We start from the raw sequence: 22,464 nt of genomic DNA, 5'->3' as shown, positions 1-22,464 counted from the left end.
CCGCTGCGGCGCGCGCGCGCCGGCCGCCCCCCGCCCCAAACCACTGCGACCGTTAAAACCGTTGTAACTTGCCCGGCGCCTCTCCTCACGCACCCCCCTCCGAGCAGGGCGGCTGGCGCCGGGACTGCGAGGTGCCATTCAGCCTCAGAAGTTCCCCAGCCCCGGGGAGAGCTCAGGGGGGCCGGCCGCCCCACGTACCGCCCCCCCTCGCCCCGCCGCGGACACGCACCGGGCTCCCCCCGGAAAGCGGCGGGGGCGGGCGGCCCTTCCCCACGCCTCGCCCGCCGCCCCCGGTAGATACGTACGCGCAGGCCGCCACAGCGCCCTGCCTCCCCGCTGCCGGCGGCACGGGCCCCTCCGCTCGGCGTTTTCGCCAGACAGAGCGGCCGCCAGGCCTCCCCCCCCCCCCGTCGCCGCCGAGTGGGTGTGTGTGGAGAGGAGACAGGTAACGAGCGGGCGGGAGAGAAGCCGCCCCCGCTTCTCCCTGAGGCGGGAAAGGTCTGTGGTGAAACCGCTCCCGCCTTCCCCCCGCCCCGTCGCTGCAGATGCCCCCGGGAAGGGCTGCGAGGCTGGCAGCGACAACAGCCACCCCCTCCCCCGGGAAAGCTGTTCTCCCTCCTTCTCCCTCGCTCGCCTTCTTTTCAGCTCGGCCGCTTGACTGACAGCGAGCCTTCCAGCGGCCGCCCACGCGCGCTCCCGTTTCCCCTCAGCCGAAGAGGGAGACGGCGAAAGCATGAATGGAAGAGCTGGGCAGCGAGCGGGAGCGCCCGCAGAGAAGCCGGCCCCGGACCCCGGGGGCGACGGAGCGGCCGCTGCCGCAGTGAGGCCCCCGGTGGCGGTGGGGCTCCGCCGGCAGGCCCAGGCGGGTAGGACAGCGGGCCGTCCGTGGCCCTCGCCTCCGTGGGCTGCTAGTTCCCGAGTCCGAGTGAAGAGGAGCCGGCGGCCGCAGACTGTCCACGCTCCCCCCCCGAGGAGGGGGGCGAGAGGCCGCTCTGAGACGCTGCTACTGTTCCTCAGGGGTTTCTTCCTGCCATTTAGGCCCCAGGTTCCCGGGGCCGCATCTGAACTTTGGGTAGAGCGGAGGTGGGCCCTTGGGGATTAGTGCAAATGCTTTAGTTAGTGTGGTTGACTTTGTGCTGAAGTGGATGAAGAGCATGCCTCTTGTCAACTCACGTTTGGGTGAAGAATCTCGGGGCAGGAGGCTGACTTCTCAAACCAGAGCCATGACCATAGTCTTTACATGTAAACAACGTGGCTGATTCCTCATCTCCAGTAAACCTACTTTGCTTCACTGAAGGCAAACCATTTTATACTGATAAAACACCAGCACCTAATACCTGAATTAAGACTTGTCCAGAAGTAATAGGAGAGAGGAAAGCATCTCAAAGATTGCTTTAAACCCACTTGTTTTTTACAGTGGTTACTTTGTACTGTGGGGTGGCCTGTTCGGGGTAATCCTGTTCCCCACGTCAGTGGTCCTTAAAAAAGTTGTAACTTGTTAAACACATAATTCACAACCTCTGACTGGAGAACAGAGGTTTTTCCCAGTGCTTTGTCATGAATATTGTTGAGTTTGATTTGTGACGTTAGTTTTACTAGCTTAATTTACTGGAGAATTAAAGGATTAATTGTTCAGGTAGTGGGGGCCTACTAAGTCAGCGGAACTACCTCAGTATCTATTCACTGAAGGGCAGTAATTCCTCTAAGTTACATAATGTTTTATATATTTTCTTAATTTGATTTATTGAAATCCTTGATTGGAAAACCCAATAGTATTTATCTAAATCTGTCCTACGATTTAAATTGAATGGGGCATTTTCCACTTCTGAAAATGCACAAATCATTTGTTATGTGCTGTTAGGTACATTGCATACTGCATTTGAGAGGTATCTGCATTTGCAGTTATATAATCAATAAACATGGGTTTTCATCCCATGAATCTAGAATCGGATTCTGAGCTGGTTTAATTCTGTATGCCTCCACAAATTTAATGCCTGCCAGAAAATTTATATCAGCTGAAATGTTAGTCTCTGAATTTAAAAAAGCTGCTTGGGATTCATATGATAAGGTCTTAGTAAGTTTATTTTTTTAGATTTTGTATTCCTGAAAACTGAGTGCAAAATAAAATATTGTCCTTTGCTACAGAATAGCAAAAGTAACATAATTTAGAAGGGTCAGTGCAATTCTTTATGTATTTGTTTTATTATGTTTGTGCTGTAGTTCAACATGACTCACCTACAGTACGTATCATTGCCACAGCTGTTGTAAACCTCCTTCTGAGTCAGAGACTGACTTTATGACCCAGGATTCTGGTGGTGAGTACTATCCTAGTGATTTTCCCAATTAAAAGAGAATTGCAAGTTGGTATCAGTGCAGGGTGAGTCAGTTTAATGTAAGAGGCAAAACTGGACTCATCAGTTACTACTGGACTAGCTCAGTATCCTCTTCCCTTCCAAAAGTCAGTGGCCTGAAAACCTGGAATGAGCCTGTGATGGGAACTCCTCTTGGAGTTCAGAAAGACTGCAGTGGAGCAGGGAGTTAGCTCTCCTTGCTCCCAAATGCTCCTAGCTACTTTACCAGCCATCTGCTGCTTGTTGCTGTGGGGTGCACAGTAGCTTTTCAGGGGGTTGGGCCTAGCAGAAGTAAGTAGTTGAGAGGCAGCAGGGTTTCTTTGCTTTACTCTGAGAGCCATTTTGCTTCCTAGGCTTACCAAAGTGCAAGAGGTAAGACATTAAAATCACATGTGCTGCTACATGTAGGTCTCTGCTTTTTTTTTTTTTTTTTTTTTTTTTGTGCTGAAAAACAGTCCAAATCTGCCCCAGCTGATTCTGAATAGCAAAATTTGGGTACCCTGTACTCTGCCAACTGCTTGCTGCAGAGAACATGTTGGAATCAGCGAACCAGCTCCTCTGTTAAAATTATGCCAGAAGGAAAGGAGCCAACATTTAGGGTTGGGTATATGGCTGAGCCATGAGTGCGTGATGAGCTTAAACTGAGGCTGGTTGTAATCTGGCATTAGACTTTGCTCTGGTGTTTTGTCACCCTGCCGGTCAGGGTCTAGCAGGATTAGTGCCTGGCTTGAGTCTGTGGAGGCCAATGGGAAGGAATCATTGCTGGGGAAGACAGAAGTCACTAACCTGCCACAATTAGGAAGGGTTTAAGTGTGAGGTTGAGGTGAGGTTAACGTAATGATATGAGGGTGAAGGTTAGTGATTCAGTGACCACTCAGCTGGGTTTATTGCTAGCTATGCTAGGGACTTAAGCGTTGACCCTGGCAGCAGCTTGCTGCTAGGCAGGCAGAGGTTGCTGCCTTAAGGTTACAGCTGGGATCAGCGTTGAACTTTGGGTGAAGCACAGCTGATGAGCCAGGTTTGAAGTAGTGCTACCTAAATAATTTTGGGACATCCACTGATGTGATTGTGGAGTAGAGCTATAGCTGAAATTTGGGTTAAAGTTTGATCTTGCTGAGAGTGAAGCACTTAAACTGTGATGGGTCTGAGGCAGCTATTGGAGCAGGTAAAGGATCCTTGATAAGGGTTAAGGTGGGAATAGCTGGAATTTGTAACATTTGAAATTGGTATGCTGCTGTATTTGTGTCCTGGTTAATGCTGTAAGTCTCTTTGATTTTGTGGCTTAGGAAGTCATTAGAAAATCTAGTCCAGCAGGTTTATGAATTACTTTGGTTTATTTCCCTTTTGACCTTCCAACTGCTTGCAGCAAAAAGCAGTCAGGCCCTCACAACGTGCTTCTTTTGGTGAAATTCCTGTTAGTGAATGAGGGATGGGAGTTGAGGCTGCTCTCTGGGACTGTCTTTGACACAGATATATACATATATATTTTTAAACCTTATGTTCATAAATGCAAATCAGCCTTCTGGAGTTAAAAAATCAGTGAAGGTTTTAGTTTTATGACAAGATAGGCACACTGAGGTCAAAATGTTACCTGGGATGCACTGGTGAGGTTGCTTCCTTTCTCAGCATTTCATCTGCAGCAAAACAGCTGACCTCCACTAGCAACCATGACTGAACATCAGCCTAGTTCTCCTTAGATGTAAGAGCAAACCCTGTATAATCACAGGTACCATTGAGAGTAATCTTTGTGGGTTTTTTTGAGGATCTGTGTCTGAGAGAGTAGGAGCAGCTTTCTCCAGTGAAAGCCCTCTCCAAACACCAAGGTGACACCCTCAGAAGGATGAGCTGTTCAGGTGTAGCTTTCACGCTTCTTGTTGCCACTTCTTCTCTTTTTAAAAAGAGAAGGAGGGTCCCATTGACAGCAAAGAAAACAATGCAGTCTCCAATGGACTTGTGTTGTCTTGGGGGAATGTAGCGAAGTAGCAGTTAATAAATAATGCAACAGCTCTGGGCCTTGCTCCCACATGGCTCAGTTCTTTCAAATGAGCCAAACCTGCTGTATTTATCTGGCCACATTAATACATATGAGCTGCATCCTTCTTTTTGTACCCTTCGCTTTGCAGTGTAAGGAAAGGATGAATCTTGCCTCCAGTGGGAAGAGTCCAGTGGAACCTGGCAGGCGCTTCTATTTCTTTTTCCTCTCTTGGTTACTTCAGCCTATGTCTTCTTTCAAACAGGACAGACCTTATGGAGAGATGGTTGAATAAAAGAGCCACAGGGCTAACCAGAGACAGCAGAGAGAGCTGATAAAGTCCATTGTGCACTGATGGGAGAAACATTTCCAGTCCAGCTCAGTAGTTCTGCATCATATATGTGAGGTCATACAAAATGAATATAACCACACTTCCTTAAGGCTTCTCCAAACCATATAAGGGCCATCTTACATTTGGCCTCAAAGTCCAGACATATCTGTCCATCTCTTTCCTGTCTTGAGGTAAGGCAAAGAAAAAGTGATGGAGATGGACTTACTCTGTCCAAGTGTCCTCAAACTAGCAAAATCAGGTCCTTCAGTAATGGAGGGTTAGTAGTTGTGGGGGTTTTCTATGTTATTCCAAATGTGCTGAACTATTGCATATAGTTATGTTTATTTTGACTTGGAGCTATGCCCTACTGTGTCTGTTGATATTTTTTTTACAAGTTTAGCTTTCATATAAAAAAAATATCTATAAATAAATGTCCATGGGACCAGACAAAATGTATCTGAGGGTGCAAACGTAGTGGTTTATGTCAGCAGAAAGCTGCTTTCTGCTGTCTTTGAAAGGTTGTGGCAAGTGGAGGAGGTCCCTGGTGACTGGATAAAGGCATATGCAGTGCCCATCTTCAAAAAAAGGCAAGGAGGAAGATTTGTGGCACTGCAGGCTGGTCAGTCCCACCTCAATCCCAGGGGAGGTTATGAAGGAGACTCGCCTGGAAACAGTTTCTAGGCATGTGAAGAAGAGGTGATTGGGGAACATTAAGAATGGGTTTACCAAAGGCAAACCATACTTGACCAGTCTGATTGTCTTGTATGATGAAATGTTTAGTTCAGGGAACAAGAGGAAGGCAATTGATGTTGTTTACCTTGACATTAGCAAGGCTTCTGACTTAATCTCCTATAGCATCTTTGTATACAGTTGGGGAGGTATGGAATGATAGGTGAGCTGCAAGGTGGGTGAAAAATTGACTGAGCCCAGGGCCTGAAGGTAATGGTCAACAATTCAAAATTTATCTGGTGACTGGTTAGTAGTGATGTTCCTCTGGGGCTGATGCTGTTTAACATCATTATCAATGACCTACATGAGAGGACAGACTATACCTTCATTTCACAAATTAAACCAAATTGGGGCTGCTGTTCAAGAGGGTTGTCAAGAAGCTGAGGAAATGGGCCAATAGAAACTTCATGATGTTCTGAGGCAAACTTAAAGTTTTGTGAATTTGTGCAGTCTTGTATTTTTGTACTATATTTTTGTATTGATAGAGTAATCCCATGTGACAGTACAAGCTGGGGACCATCTGGCCAGAGAGCAGTTTTGCAGGAAAGAAAGTGGGAATCCCAGTGTGTAAGTTGAACCTCAATCAGCAGTGTGCCCTTGCAGCAGTGAAAGGCTGACTGCATTCCAGGTTATATTAGCAAAAGCATAGGCAGCAGCTGGGGGAATTGATTTCTCCCCTCTGTGAGGGGCTTGTGAGGCTGCATCTGGAGTTCTGAGTCTCCCTATGCAAAGGAGAGACTAACAAACTGGAGAGTGTTTAGTGGAGGGGTCTTTAAGATGGTTAGGATCTGGAGTGTGCTGCTGTAAAAGAGGGGTTGAGAGCACTGCGGTTTTCTTTGTTTTAACTTGGATAAGAGAAGGCAAAGGGAGGATCATAGTGCTGTCTTCATCTACCTAACAGTGAGTAATAATGACAGAATCAGATTCTGCATAGCAAAAGAACAGGAGGCAAGTGCTCTTTAAGTTGTAGCAAGAACTGCATTCTGACCAGATATAAGGGAATTCTGACTACTTTCTCTTGCACTGTGAGCATGGTTAAAAACTGGCACAGACTGCCCAGAGAGTTTGTGGTATCTTCATACTTGGTGGTACTCAGAAGTCAGCTGGACTGACGTCTAACTGAACCCTAAGCGACCTCATTTAACTTCCAAGTTGGTCCTGCTTTTAGTAGGAATCAGACGAGATGACCTCCAGAGGTCCCTTCCAGCCTGAATTTAGAGGCCATGGTTTTAGAGGGTACTTTGCACTTAGTCTTTGTCAATGACTCTCTATCCTGGTTTTCCAAGAACGGGTTGTAAGGTTAAGGCAAGGAAACCCAAAGAACTGTGTGGAAGTGTGGTAAAAAAGTTAGGTAGCACATACTAAAAAGGGACTACAATAGAAACTTTGTGGCCAGAAGCTTTAGCAAGAGCCTGTGCAGTGGACTCCAGTTAGAAGAGGAAGGAAATGTATGTGAACCATCTGGAGGAACTGACTTGGGTTGGTGTGGAAACATTTTGTTAAACAGGCAGAATGCAGGGAGTTTTGTGTGAAATGCTGCCTGCTTAGCTGGTCCCTTTGTTTTGTAGTATCCTCCAAGTCTTCCCCTCTGACCACTTTTCTTGTATCTGTATGCATGATATAAATCAGGATAGATTTATTGAAGTGAACAGAGCCACGACACATTTGTTTTGGTTAAATATGAAATTAAAATCAGAGGGTTATTTTCATGCAGTAAACTTGGTAGGAGCATAAGGGAGAAATGTGATTTAAAATAGCATTTGGGAAATATATATAACAAAATGAACAAAAATTTGCAGTGAGTTGTGTCCATCGGTTCCTGCAATAAAAGTGGAACTTCTCTAAGGAAACAAACTGGGAATAGCTTTTGCTCATCTGAAGCTGGAGCTGCCCTCTAGGTACAGCATTTTGGCAGTGCCAGTTTGTCCTGTAGCAACGTTGTGTGCTGGCCCCAGGGGAGGATAGTACTTTGTGTTCACAGCAGTCAGATGGTAACAGAGAATCTGAACTAATTTCTGTGTTCCCGTCACTCGGGAGCACTCATAAAGCCGAATCGTGTACAACTTGAGTACAGTGTTGTCTTGAGTCTTGGTGTCTGCTTCAGCACTCTTGTCCTATAACAGACTGGGTGTGGTGCATCTCTGCACTTAGCTAGTACCCCCTGAAGCTAGCAGATCCCTCTCTGGGCAGAGCTTATTGCAGGCCTGGACCACAGACCATCATGCATTGAGAGACCCTGCACAGGTTAGCAAAGAAATCTAGTACAGTTAAGCAAATGTGATTTAAAATCTGGTTTGTTTCGCAAGTGAAGACCAAGAACTGCTATTCATACATAGCCAAAGGCTATACTGCAGTGTGTCCTAGGGACATGACAAATGCCACTGTCTTAGGGGAATCTGCTACAACACAGTTATCTTCTTACCTGGCTGCTATGCAGGTTTTTAAGCCGGTGGCACTGCTGCCCTGAAGCAAAACTAACTGGGCTAAGGTAAGGCAGCAGTGCAGGGCAGCTTTGCTTTTACAAGCTTTGAAACTCAAGTGAAGCAGAATAGAATTGGCCAGGCTGGGTGGCAGCAGTTTGGCCACCTCTATTAAATATAAAACTCAACACACAGCAGAGAGAAGGGGCTCTGATGACACTGTTTCGGCTTTGTTCTCATGGTAACCATTATGTCATCAGGATACCATGGTTACTATAATTCTCCTTATATTTCAGATGTTAAAAAAGGCAAAATGAGGAAAAAACCCCAAACTTTTCCCAAAGTTGAGAGATGTGTTCATTCAGAATTAAGTAGTCATAAGGAAGGATTAAACAGCAGTTGTTAATACTTCATGGAAAAGCCATTTTGAAACCATGAGAACTGTTTTAATTAGTATTTGCTGTTTCTTCTGCTGTTCCTGTCACCATATGGTGCATGTCCTGGGGTTTCCCCTCTCTCAGCTTGTGTCACCAGCAGCTATTTTGATAAACGCACACCTACAGAAGGCTAACATGGTCATATTCAAAACTTTGGAAGCATAGTTTCTGCTTGGAGTAAAAAACTCAATTTGCATAAAACCCAGAAATAAAAAAAAATCAAAAGACCAGGACTGTGAGGGTATCACACGTTAGAGGTTCAAGAAAAGCAAAAGAAGTCTTGGCTTGGATGCTTTCAAGATGCTGAAGCATATGGCTCAGAGGAAATCAGAATGGCAGCCTGCTATTCCTTGTCTGGGGACAAAAAGCATGCTGATGGCAGTGTGCTTTCAGGGGATCATGCCTGCAGACCTCTGTGGCTACAGCATGAAAAATACCTTTGCTGAAGGAGAGAACACGTGCTCAGATACTGTGGGAATGTACGGTTTTGAAAATGGTCTGATAATGAGAAGTGGAAGAGTTTTAGACCATTTTATGCATGGATATGAGAAGGAACAGAAATAAAACAGGCAATGCATATCTTTTCAAAGGCAGCTGGTGTTTGTGGGACCTTTGTTATTAGTAACTGCTCAGTGTAAGACTGCTTAAGGAAATTGGTGGGCATTCTGTACATTGTCAGTACCAGGTCTTGGGAGATAGTTCAAGACAGAATCCACAAATGCCGTGTATTTAAAATTTCAAATGCACTTTTGGAACTCATGATTTCAGGATTGCCCAGTTTGTGCAGGGCTGGTTTTGAAATGGTAGAAAAAAGGTAACAAAATAGTATGTATTAAGAATTGATGGGGAAATTCTAAAATCAAAGTAATTTTATTAGCATCTGTAATTGCTTGGTCTTATCACCTGTATTGTTCTTCCCCCATTTTCCCAATATTTGTTATCACTGCTTTTCTAAATTGGATAGTAAATTCCCAAGGCCAGGATTGTACTTTTCTATACCAACTCAACAGAGTTCAATCATAACAAAGCGGGTGAGACTCTTACAAAAGCATGTAACTACACAGGCTGGATTTTAGGTGCTAAAAGACATCTATTTTTGCAGACAGATATATATCTATACTCACACTCACAGCCCATGAAAAAATGTTGTATTAGCTAACAAGAAAAAAGACTAATGGCTTCTGAGGAAACAACCATAAAGAAATCAATGAGATGTATACAGTTGGCTCTGAAATGGTGTCCTTCAATACATGTCAAGCTTCCGAAAGCATTACAATACCCCAGTTATCACCAGATTAATTTCTTCAGCTTCTGCAGGATCTCTTCTGTTCAAATCTAGCATTCAGAACATTGGCTCTGCATGGTTTTTGCATTCTTGCTGTTGCATATTTTACATAAAAATAGTCAAATCACAGAAATTTTGGCAAAAACAACAGCAATCACCAGCCAGATCTCCCTATACATAAAAATCCAGTCTAGCTTCAGCTGCTGATTTCAGGGGGAATGAAGGGAGGCAAAAGCACAGATCTGAAGGGAAGAGCTGTCGCTGTAGAGAATATTGCCTCTTGACTATAAAAATTTACATGCCAGGAAACAACTAGTGGTGTTTCCTCATATTATATATATTATATATATAATATATATAATATATATTAGAGAGAACATATTCTCTCTCTCTAAACAATCATCTGCCCTTTCTTAATGTTCACTGTAGCCTATCTGATTTTGTACATCTGTTGCAGTGTTGCAAATATTAGTAAACAAGCATTTCACAGCAAGTGTTGCTGCTAAGCGGAATTGATAGACACTTGAGATAGCTGAAGTCTGTATAACTGGGTATGGCTAAAGACTTGTAACTGTTTATCTCTCTGATTTAATAGTCCTCTTGCTCCAGATTGAAGAAAATGAATGTTAAAATTCATCCTTGGGAAGAGAAATACAAGCTCTAGTAGCAAGAGACCACATGGTCCAAGAGTCACATAGGAAAATGTTACATACAAAGTATCTTCTGACTTGGGATAGTCCTACCAAGGTCAGGAATATTTGAAAACATAGGATTTCAGAACTCATTCAGAAAATAATAATTTCAGTGATACTTCTTAAGATTTCCAGGTGTCTGGAATAAATAAGTATCCTTTGCTACTGTTGTTCATTCATTGTCAGTATGTGCCAGGAATTATGGCTGTGCAGATGCATATATATAAATATTTATATGAATAATTGTGACCCCAAGAGTTCACCATATGCAAGCCAAAATACTGAACCAGGGGATTCAAGCTGATTAGGGCCTTATGATCAATACCTTGAGCAGAATTAAGTTTGGAATTGTATTTCTAAGAGATTTCTAGAAAACGACTTTTTTGGTTTTAACAGTATCTTGATGTCTTAAAGAATGCCTTCAGTATAGTGGAAAAATATGCAATTTGTCTCTGGTTTTAATTAGGTTTCAGGGCATATAATCAGCTAAGAATTTTAACTTGTATGTTATGGCAGGTAACATAAAGATATATACTCCTTTGCTGAAAATAACTTGATTAAGAAACCAAGGACCTACATATTGTATGTAGTCATCAGAAGTTGGCATATGCTCTGCAAGACTGGTTTGTCTGGCCCCTGAAGCTGTTTTTAGGCTTTTTCTTTGAATTCTTCTAGTTGATATTTGTTCCCAGTCTCGTCACTTAGCATTACTGAACTGCCCGCAGCAGCAGTAGCTCCCTTTCTTTCTGCCTGTTATGGCAGAGCCTAGTTTATCAGGCAGTGCTCAGAAGTTACTTCAAATTGTGACGTATGGGAGCTTATGAATTAAGTTTTTCCCATTTGAAAAATATTAGTAATGAAGAATGACAATAAAAGAACCTGAATAACAATAGCCTATGTCAGGTGAAAGTTTTCTGGTGCAACTTTGGCATTTTTCTTGCATAGATACTCCTTTTGCAGTAGATGAAGCTAACTTTTCCTAGAATTATATTTACAGAATATGGAATGCACGAAACAGTCTTCTTAATGTATACAAGTATCTTTAATTCTTGGCGTGTTTTTGTTGTTACACAAACTGTTTCTCCACAAATAGCCATCATATAGTCTGGCTTGCTTTTGATTGGAAAATATATGGTGGGTCTAAATATACAATTTCAAGATTTGCGCCTCCTTTACTAAAACTTAGGAACTGCAAGTAACTGTTTTTGAAAAGTCTTAAAGCTATTGCTTAACAGTACTGGCTGCTATGTAATTTAGTACCTCTCTACATGAAAAACATCAATGCTGCTAAAGTTTATATACTGTGAGAAACATAGAATTTTAATTTTATGTAATAACCATTTGAGAAAGTAACAATTTCCATTATTTAGTGGTTGGGTAATGCACACCAGTTGAGGTGTATGATACTTACAGTAGGAGTAACTGACGTAGGAGCACTCAAGTATAGGATTCAGCAAGAGAAACTGAAAGGCCATCCAAACTTAAACTGGAGGGTGAGCTTTATCTTAAGAAAAAAAATTTACTTACCTGTGGCCAATTGTTGTATCACTGATACAACATCTATATCCCTACCCTGTTGCTGTGTCTTCCTAAAATGAAGCAGGAGGTGAACTGTCAAGAGGCCTTCAGAGGAGGAGGTAAGAGGTATACAGGTGTTATTAAAGAAGGAAGGTGCACTTGCTCCGAGCTATACAGCCTGATGCTTACTGGTTGTGCTGGTTTTGGCTGGAGCAGAGTTAATTTTCTTCACAGTAGCTAGTGTGGAGACGCTGGAGACAATGTTGATAATACAGGGATGTTTTAGTTATTGCTGAGCAGTGCTTACACAGAGCCAAGGGCTTTTCTGCTGCTCATCCCACCCCACCAGTGAGTAGGTTGGGAGACACAAGGAGCTGGGAGGGGACACTGCTGGGACAGCTGACCCCAACTGACCCAAGGGATATTCTGTGTCATATTGATGTTATGCTCAGCACATAAAGCCAGGAAAGGAAGAAGAAAGCAGGGAATGTAAGGAATGATGGCTTTTGCCTTCCCAAAGGCACCACACATTAGTGTGGTTAAGCCCTGCTTTCCTGGAGATGGCTGAACACCTTCCTGCTGATGGGAGGTGGTGAAATAATTCCTTATTTTGCTTTGCTTGTGTGCACAGCTTTTGCTTTACCTATTAAACTGTCTTTATCTCAACCCACAAGCTCTCACACTTCTGATTCTCTTCCCCTGTCCTACTGGAGGGGGAGTGAGCGAACAGCTGTGTGGTGCTTAATTGCCAGCTGGGGTTAAATAACAACACTGGTCTTCATGTTTCATGATAGCAGCTCATGACAGGGTGGGGTCAGGTAGAGTTTTCTAAGAAAACTGGCTAAGGCATGGCAAAGAGGGTAAGAGGGTGGATTACACACACATACACACACACACCTTCTTTCATGTCCTCTTTTAAAGCATTCTGTGTAAGCCAAATACAGAGCAGGATTCAGATCAAACTGGACTATTGCTCTGTTCCTGAATGGCAATAGTTACATTTCATCTTTCCATCTGTTTCCTAAATAAAATAGTGTTGTAAGAACAAAGCAATAGACAAGCTTGAGAACCAGGAGCAGTGATCATTAGGGCTTATTGCAAAGTGCTGCTTTGTCAGGCAAATGGAGTGCGGTTAATTGAAAGTGGGCTGCTAAAAACTGTTTTGGTTTTACCTGGCTTGTTAATGCCCACCGCATAGCTTGGTACTGCAAAAGAGGGAGGGACTGATTTCAGCACTGTACCTCTTAGCTATTACTTGTTGAGAATCAAGTCTCCCTTTGACTGGAGTTGTCAAAGGGACAAGCTGCAGATTGACTTCCCCGTTGTGCCACCAAATCCCTATGAAGACTTAGAAGAATAGCAAAGGGTGCTTAATGACTCAGTGTGCTCTCAGACTTCAACAGTGAGGGCCCCAGACAGGGGACTGTCATTCTTCAGGCTTGACTGCCTGTTTTTTTCCTCCACATAAATCAGGTTATCAGGTAAAGAAGATAGTGGGAAAACAGCACCTGCCTAGATAACAACTCAGCTTGGAGCTGGGAGATTGCCAAACTTTGCATCTGGAGTGTGGAGAAGGGGAATGATCTTGAATCTTAATCTCTCAGCATGTCATTCCTTTATCTATGGAATACTGATGAAGCTTTACCTCAGAAAGTGTTGTGTTGATTAGCTGATGATGTGAGAGGAATCTTTGTACAGAGGTTGTTGCCCTACGGAACTGATGGGGAGAAAGGCATTTCCGCGAGTCAATCCTTGTGTAATGACAGAGTTCAAAGATAGTGTCAAGACAAGAAACTGCAACAGTTTGCCACAGGTCTGGCAGCACTTGATGCTGTTATGGCTAAATATAGCTACATTATAAGAATCTTAACTTTTAAAGTAAAAATAGATTTTTCTTCTGGTCTGAGTCTTCAGGGACCAAAACCCAGAAAAAGAACAAAAAGAACCACAGTTCATGATTTTAAATGGTTAGTGGTTTTTTTTTCTGCCATTGTCATGGTTTTGCATTGCTTTGCTGCAGTGGAATATGAGACCAAAACTGAAGTAGGACAAAAAAAAACCCCAAACCAACATCAGATGCGACTGTCATTGTCTAGCATAAGTTGGGCTAACTCTTCTTTTAATTGAATGCTTTCAATCCTGCTAACTTCAGTAGGATTCCATGGCTGTAACAAATAGCATTTACCCATGGATCCTCTAGTCTGGATAAGGTGTAATAGCAGAAGCAAGAGGAGGTATGTGAGGTAGTCAACAGTACATGGTGGGAATTCAGTATCTGAATCTAAATGTATGTGATTTAACACAGTACCAAAAGGCCAAGGTGACAGCACTTCTTAAGTAGTATCCTTGTGTTGTGTTCTGCATGACACAGATTGATCCTATTCTGACTGAACCTTTAGTGATTCTCTTGCTTCTACCTCCTCAGAATTGCATCTCTCCAGAGCTTAGGTCATGCTCTGGACCATCCAAGAGAGCCATTTGGCCTCTCAGCTCTAGCAACAAGGTGATGAAGGAACTGGAAATGGCTCTTTTTCTTATAATGTGGCTCCATCTTCTTAGTGAAGGTCCAGACTTCTTGGGGCAGCGGCTACCTGTGGATGCCAGGGTATCATGAATGAAGGAAGGGTCGAGGGTTGTGGTGAAGCACAACATCTAAGGGAGCAGGAGCTCCAATGTGGTCATTGTGCTGAAGTCCTGGGTGAGGAGATTTCAACTTCCAGCCAGATAATTCTCTGTAGAGTGAGCAGTATAGAGGAGGGAAAAAAAAGTTCTCTCAGCCTGGAGACTGTCTCATTCCTGGTCTGGAGGGTCCAGATAGGGCATTGTGTGATGAGACTGCAGTGCTATTTTGTGTATTAGTGTCACTGAAGATTCAGATATATCAGCAATCCTCCTGAAGTAATAGGAAAATACCTTCTAGAACTAAATGAGTCAAAGCTGTTATGTACTGGAGTTTCTTGAATTCTTCAGAGCTGACTTGACTTTGAACTTTTGTAATTTACTGAGATGGTACAGCTGTGGACAAAGCCTGCCTTATAGCCTCCTTAACCTCTTGCCCCCAGGCCCTAACTGCAAAGGTGCTATTCTGAGCTCATATCTGCATATATTTGACTTGATATATAAAACAAATATGCTCTAAGATCACACTTGTCCATGACATGAGCCAGGGCAATTCTTTTTGAAGCTGATGCAAGTTCTGTCACCTTATATCCAGAGTGGACTAAGTCTTAAAAGGCCTAAAGCTGATTTTCCTCTTTCCATGTTCTTCCTGTGACTGGTTAGAGGAATTCAAGTAGCTATTTAACAGTTCAACAGCTGGGAAACAAAAGAGTTAAGAGTGAGTTTTTGTTTATTTGCTGAAGTATCAACTGAAAGCTCCCTTCTGTCTAATGTCCATTTTGCATGTTAATTTTACAGCATTTTAATCCATTTATTAAAATGTCGATTCTCTGGACATTAACTCACAACATGGAAGCCTTGTTTATATTTATTGATGCAATTTCCCTAAGAGCAGAAGAGCAACAAAAAGGTGACCTTCAGTTTAAATTTAATGCCACACAGGAATCAAGAAATCTAATACCTCTTGTTGATTCAGAGTAGTGACACATATCACTAACATATTGCATGCATACACAAATTCGAGATGCTCTTGCTTGCCTTATTATACACTTCCTATTTCTAACTTAAGAATGTGTTAGTAAGAGTATAACACAAACTGTTGATACAGTTTTAACAAGAAGAAATATAGCACAATGCATCGTAGGAGTATGGAGTGAAAGTTTTCCTGTGTGGGTTGGAGAAAGTGTTTTTTGAATTATTCGGATTTCACAGACTATATATGATTAGCCTACTTGTTGCCAATTACGGGTGGTCTAATGCTCACCTTCCCCTGTTATATGGTTTTTGTCATGACTGTCATCATCATTTAATCATTAGAGCAGTGAACAAAGAGTCAGAATTCCTGGCTGCTGAGAGTAGTTTGGGTGATTTACTGTTTTTTTTGTCCTTGGATCTGTCAGAGTTCAGTCTCTTTAATGCCTCCGTCTTTCCGTCTGAAAGCAGAAATAATCTGGAGGTTGATACATTTATGCTTAGGATTCTTTCCCCACTCTCTGCAGTAAAAGAGCAAATAAATGTAAGCATATTGTCCCATGTGAAATGCTGGTATTTGAGAATTTGTCTTTATCAGGAATTGGGCCGAACACAATAATATTGGTATGTTTTCCTTCCTGTGGGTTGAAAAGTTTCAATGAATGCTGGTTAGGAAATGGAGGCTCAGATCTTTCTGTAGTCCCAAAGTGAATTGGTTGTATTATGTTTCCTTAACAGAAAAGGAACATTTTGATTTGAATTCAGTTTGACTTGTCTCTGTGTCACCTAAATAATTTCAGCTTGTCATGCCAACCCAGTGGGTTTCTCTAAATTGCCTAGGGTCAGGTGAGTCCCAGGGCATGCTGTGTTAGTTGCCCTGCTTTGCGCCCATTCATGATCAACAGGAGATCTCAGATAGCTGGGGCTGAAGGGGAAAGAAGCACAAGGCAGCGGTACTGCACTTCACAGGAGGCACCACAGCAACGGACATGTGGAAGTTGAGAAAATAATAGACACACTTATCTTGCCAGCAGGGAAACAAAGTGCCTCCTGTCACTCAGAGCAACTCTGAGGCAGGCCTGTCTGAGGCCTGCTGCCATCAGAAATGTGACAAATTCAGGTCTGCTTTTACTGAGACATTAGAAATGGCACTGCAGAGACTCAAGAGATCTAAATTAAAATTCCAGCTCTTGACACAGACTTTTGGAGTGTATGAACAAATTATCATGTGCCTCAGTTCCTATTGATTAAAAAAAAAAAAAAGATGATAATTTTTCTTCTCTCTGACGTTGTCTTGTATCAGAGAATTAGACTGAGGCCATTTCTCACTCAATAGATGTATTTGAACCCCAGCCCTCCTGAGACAGCTAAGCAGTAAAAGTAGAACTAAAAATAGTAGTAAGTATGTAAATAAGTGACTTCTAACACCTTGGAATTAATGTGGGATATTCTGATATTCATTTTATATACTAAATAAGTAAGAATTATCTGTTTATGAAGACAAGTGAATTTTTATTGAACGGTATAAAATTTACCTGAGAGACAAGCAAGTAAATAGATTTGACTGTAGACAGCTATTTTCTTCATATAATACCAATGAGGCAAGAGAAAATTTTATAACTGCATATGCTCCCAGAACAGCTCATGCACTATCCTGTCTTTAAGCCTGGTGGAAGATCAGTAAGAGGAATGATCACAAACAACCAGATTTTACTGTTGTGCTCCAATTTGTCCTTTTTCTTTCCATAGCTCATTGCAGCATGACTTTGGATGTCAAAGGTTGAAGGCAACAAGACATATGCTGCTGTCCTGAAACTGCGCCTCTGGTTGGTAATATTGTTTCCTTAAACTTGCTTACTAAAACTGGTATTTTACAGTAGAGAATATATCTCCTTCCCAACCAATAGTCATCACTGATTTGGACTAAACAAACCTGGGGTTTCACTGGCTATCCACCTGCAAAGAGCATTTCTTAAAAAACAGTAACCTGGTTAGGCACGATTTTCAGTGTGTGAGGCAGTACAGGACAGCAAATAACCAGATGGGTGTTTTAAGTGTGGAATCCCACACTGAGTAGAGGGTTGTCGTTTCTCAGCCTGAATGACAGAGGAAAGTGAAGGGCAATGGAAACTGCAGTAACTCCACAGCTCTACAGATGTCACCAGCCTTTCACTACAACATTCCTCAGTTATGGTTGGTACCTACCTCCCTCCGGCCATTTTTTTGGTAGGCCTAGAGAAACTGTTGTTTGGGTGATGAAATACTGCATAGTACAAATTAAGAGCTGCCAGCAATGAGCTGTGCCTGGACAGGAGATAGAAAATGGAAAATGTAAACAGTAACACAATACTTTTTCAATTACATCTTAAGCAAGCATACACCAGGAGTCAGAGAACAGTGTAAACTTCTTTTTAGATATTGCGGTCTAAATCATTATGGCATTTCCTGAGCTTTGTTTAAAATGATTTATGGAGGTTATTTGCAACATTTTGCCTTGTCCTGTAAAAATCCAAACCACATAATTTCCGTTCACATAACACCCACAGCAGGCATGCAGTGTTCTCTTGGAGCTGGGAACTTGTCTGCAAAATGGCAAGGGCAGTTCCAAAAAGGGAAGGAAAAAAAAAAAAAGTACAGAAGGGAAATGACTCCTTACATCCTTGCAGAGGATGACTTAGGTGCTAAGTCATCATTTTTGGCAAAAGGAGCCAAAGGTGTGAAGATAGGGCAAGGCGGGAGGGGAACAGAGAACAAGGAGGTGGGTTTGCTTGTTGAGGTGAGGTTTTTGGAGCATAATGTAGCCTCATTAATTAACAACTCTGTTTGAATGCTCTACAGCAACACCACAGAGATTTCAGGTTTGACTCCCAAGTGGAGCAGTTGCAGCTGCACTGGAGTGGGTGGCTCTGCTTGTCTGTGCCACTGTCCCACCACACATACCTGGTGGTACTGGGCGGCTATTACCTCCTGTAATCAGACCCCTGCTTAGGACTCTGAGCACAACTGATCTCTGTTGCATCAATGAGGAAAAGCTGTAACTGATTGCTGTTGTGTTCTTGGAAAGCATCAGATAGATTGAGGTCAGGTTTGTACTACAGTATTTGGCTAGAGTAGCTGCCAGCTGGAGGCGTGGGGAGGAAGGCACCCCAGTGTAGCATGCTTTCAGAGAAACTCCCCTAGTCCTTTAGACAAGTATCTGCAAGGGGCTTTGCCAGCACAGCTATAGCTTGGCCATGACTCCGGGAGGCAAGCCCTGGCCAAACAGACTGCACTTAGAACATGTACACTCATCTGTCCCGGGAAAGTGTTTCGACATAGGCTTCGTTTGATCCCTACTCAAGACTCTTTTTTGAGACTGCCCCAAACAGCAGTATTTTCCCAGCTTGACATTTAAGTAAGGCACAGGGAACAGGATGGAGAGATCAGAGACTGAGATTAGGAGAGGTGCAGGTCATGGCACAGCAGGCAGTAGGGTCTGGCTGCTGGGATCCTCAGGCCAGTGGTTTGACCATGAGGTCACACTAGTGTGGGCTAGCCCACAGTAGTGCATCTAAGGGGATACAGTGCAGGGCAGTGCTTTTCTCTGGGATTTTGAGTAAATTTCTCAGAGTTGTAAGGAGAAATACTAAAAAACAATGCATGCTTTCTTCAGGATTTCCATTTTTTAAGCTTGCATCTCAAAATATATTTAAAAGCTTTGTTAGTAAATGATCCTCAAAAATGTGAAAATGCATACTAGCCCAGCTGGTAATGATACTGCAGGCACTCCACTGTTAATAAGTAACCGACATTTTTTGTATCATGCCTTTCACCTTTGGAGGCAGTGCCATACCCTAGTTTGATATACAAGGGTGTATTTCAGTGGAAGACTACCAATGCTATTGCTATGAATTTAAGTTTGTATAATAGGAAGTAGAATTTGTCCCTAAAAGAGAGGCAGTGAAAAATTAGTATATAATTCCCCAAGTGGTAGATTTTCATATTATCTGCATTTATTCAGGATTTGGATCCTGGAGATTGAATTAATTTCAGATCTCCTACCACCTGACCCAAAACAAAAACCAGACAGCTGTGTTTGTTACTGCTTGTTAATGTATTTTTTCCAGGAAAATACAGCTTAAGCTCAGCTCTACTGAAATAGCTGGCTGCTGTTTGTGCTTTATAAAGTGCACCACTAACTGAAGAGAGAACAAGTGTCTGTCTACCCCAGGGAATGTGCAATTTAACTTCGGTGCAGTGCAAGACTGTGTCAGAAATGGGTTTGAAACAGTGTTTTAAAATCCTGTTCAATGGAAAGGAGATGAAAGACTGGAAGAGTACTGTGAGGAAGTGCTTAATTAGTTTATTGTTTGATGCAGAACAAAACACACTGTTCAAGAGAAGGGGCAATGACCCAAGAGACTGCAAATGTGCAGGCAAAATTAGAAATTATGAGAACAGAAGAAGAGTCCATTTTCTGCAGCACTGTGTGAAATAGGGACCAAAAAAATAGGCTCATTCACCATATTGACCATGACACACAACTTAATTCCTGAAAGACATCTGTTATGTAGGTTTATGTCTGATCTCAACATTTAAAGGACACTAATACCTTGAGACTCAAAGCTGAAGTACTGACAGGTTGGGTCCTGCGGCGTCAGGGGAGACTTCTTGGCCTGCCCCACTGCTGTCAGTCCTTTTGCGATTCAGGCTTTTCTGCATGGGAGCAGCAAAGAAGTTGTCTTTTATGTTGAACTCTGAAAGTGCAAGGCAGCAGACATCCCAAATACTTTCAGTGGTTTTTCACAGAGGGCGGCAGAATGGCACAGTGACTGAAAATGGAGGTTGTTGATGAACAGCCACAAAGGCTAATTCACTGTGTTCTCTTGCAAACAGTCCAGCAAGGTGTCTTGGGACTATTCGGGACCACTGCTTTCTGAACAGGATAGTTCCTTTATGCGCAGTGGTACTTGGAGATGGTGATGGGCACATACATGTACAGGAAATTCACATATTATTCGTAGCCATCTACATATTTAAACGGCAGAAGAAAGTAAGCTTTTAATCTCTTTTATCTCAAGAAACAGAGTTCTGTTCTATTCTTTTTATGCAACTTACTAATGAATAGACAAAAAAGCTGTTATATACCTTTGTAATGTGTAGATTATGTGGTTGAGAAAGGAAGCATTATTTCGATTAGTTATGCCAATCATGAATTACAACAGTTTTAATTGAAGTAAAGGAAGATCCACATCAATATCCACTGCATTAATCAAGATGAGATGCATTGTAATGAATACTGAATGAATGATAATGGAACACCAAGAATAAAATGTCACATAGAGATATGCCTTAGCTCTTCCATGTACTAGACTGTCAGAATTAATTGAACCAGTACAGTACTTTATGGCTGGTGGTATGTTCATTGTTGTTGAAAGGAATGGACACGTAGGCACAATCTAGTCCGTTTATCAATGACTGGTTAATCTAGAACTTGTTATAGAACTCAGCTGATGAAGTTTTCAGAATCAGTTTTCCCAGTTGCCAGTTACAGTAGCGTGGAACCATCTTCATTGTACCACAGTTCATTAGAGGTAAATGTGTGTGTCCGAGTACACATAGACAAACATTTACAAACTATATCAGTTGTTTGGAGAGAAATATATGTGTTTTTTAATGAGAAATAATTTTAAACTTGCTCACAGGCTTTGCTGTCTGGAAGAGATTATGTGCAAATGAATCTTTGATATGTCTATTATTTATTTTGAACTTCCAAGGTCATACTTTATTGTAGAGAGAGGCAGTTTCTACCTGAATGATTTGTGCTCATCTGTTGCAAGTGGGTTGGAATCTTATGTGGGATTATCCAGCAGAAATGCAATAGTAAAACCAAAGTGTTGGGGTCACAGATTTTGCCTGTAAATTAGGTTTGATCTTGGTTATCCAAAATCACAATGCAGAGCAAAGCTACTCAGTCCACAAAGGAAATTAATTCATTTGTATTATAACCAGTTTAGATGAGCTAATGTGAATTTCCAATTATGTGATTATACCAAAAAATGAATTATGAAAAAATTGAACTTTGAATCCTGCATTGCAAATATTTACGCCAGAAGTTTGGTTCATGCACCCACTTGGGAAACAATAATACAGGGCCTGATTTTCCCTCCATTTGCTCTGACTGTTACAGATTAATAGAATTAAGAGCCAGATTGAATAATGTGTTCTCTAATCACAGTCCATAGTCTGCTGTCCTTGCTGTGAGTTTTGTGTGTTTCACTAAAACACAGCCTGCACAAAGCAGGCATCCAGTTTGGGCTCAGAAAACTGAGAATCTGCTGCTTCCCCTGCTAGTCTGTTCCAATGGTTAGTCACTCTCACTCTTAAAAATGTGTTCCTTATTTCCCATCTGGCATCCAGATATGGGAATGTATGTCAGAATAGCTCTGCTGACTTTAATGTTCTGCTCCTGATGAGAGGAGAAACAGGCCTGAGGTCTGTTTGCTCCTGATCCTGAGTTGGAGAGCCCATTAGTGCTACAGGTCTGAGCACTTTATGCCAGCTATTCCTGTCAGCAAGCTGGGATGTTTGTTACTGTCTTATTACTTTCTTGTGTTTTTTCCACTAAGTGAGCATTTGTTTGCTGAGTCAGCCCTTACATGCCATACTTACTTCTTTCTCCCCCCTTTCTTCCCTAGTGGAGAATCGCTGCAAAGTACAGTGATGCATAGGATGCCATTTACATGAGCCGGGCAAGAGTTCGTGCTGCCCATACAAAAGATTTATCTACTCATAAACACAACACACATGCACACAAAAAAATGAGCAAACCCACCCAGAATCTGTTCTCAAAAACTCCTGCTGAAAGCTGTCTATTATCCCACACTGGGGTAACCTTCCTTTTAGCCTTTTAAGGGTCGTATCTATCCTGTTACAGAGGATCAAAAAGTCAGTGCGTGTCAGGTGAGGCAACTGCTGCAGTGAGAAAATTTTCATTTTATATGATCAATATAGCAATAATGATATATGAAAGTGTCTAGATAATAATTTTAAGATTTCTACTATAATATGATTTTGTGATATCACTGCTAATCTTGTAATTACATCGCCACCTGGTGCCTGCTTGCATCATACACCAATCTGCAGAAAATGCAGCGTT

The 22,464-nt window shown here is 42.4% G+C and overlaps 1 protein-coding gene across 7 annotated transcripts in view; it reads right to left on the bottom strand.

Annotated features, from left to right (window-relative positions):
* The window catches only part of PTPN5 (protein tyrosine phosphatase non-receptor type 5), a gene marked incomplete at its 5' end in the record, with an annotated part of 113,507 nt that overhangs the window by 74,953 nt on the left and 16,090 nt on the right, over positions 1-22,464 (bottom strand). For 2 of the 7 annotated variants that reach the window (XM_080405795.1, XM_080405785.1), the window contains one exon: positions 306-22,464. This exon is cut by the window's right edge and continues 16,090 nt beyond it. Of the gene's footprint in view, positions 270-305 lie in introns of those variants that run through there. The other 5 variants (XM_080405796.1, XM_080405786.1, XM_080405788.1 and 2 more) reach the window with 4 other exon arrangements.

Source organism: Falco punctatus, assembly GCF_963210335.1.
Source record: "Falco punctatus genome assembly, chromosome: 10".
NCBI classification, from domain to species: domain Eukaryota; kingdom Metazoa; phylum Chordata; class Aves; order Falconiformes; family Falconidae; genus Falco; species Falco punctatus.
The sequence above is the reverse complement of the archived record's forward strand: the minus strand, read 5'-3'. Positions and strand labels throughout refer to the sequence as shown.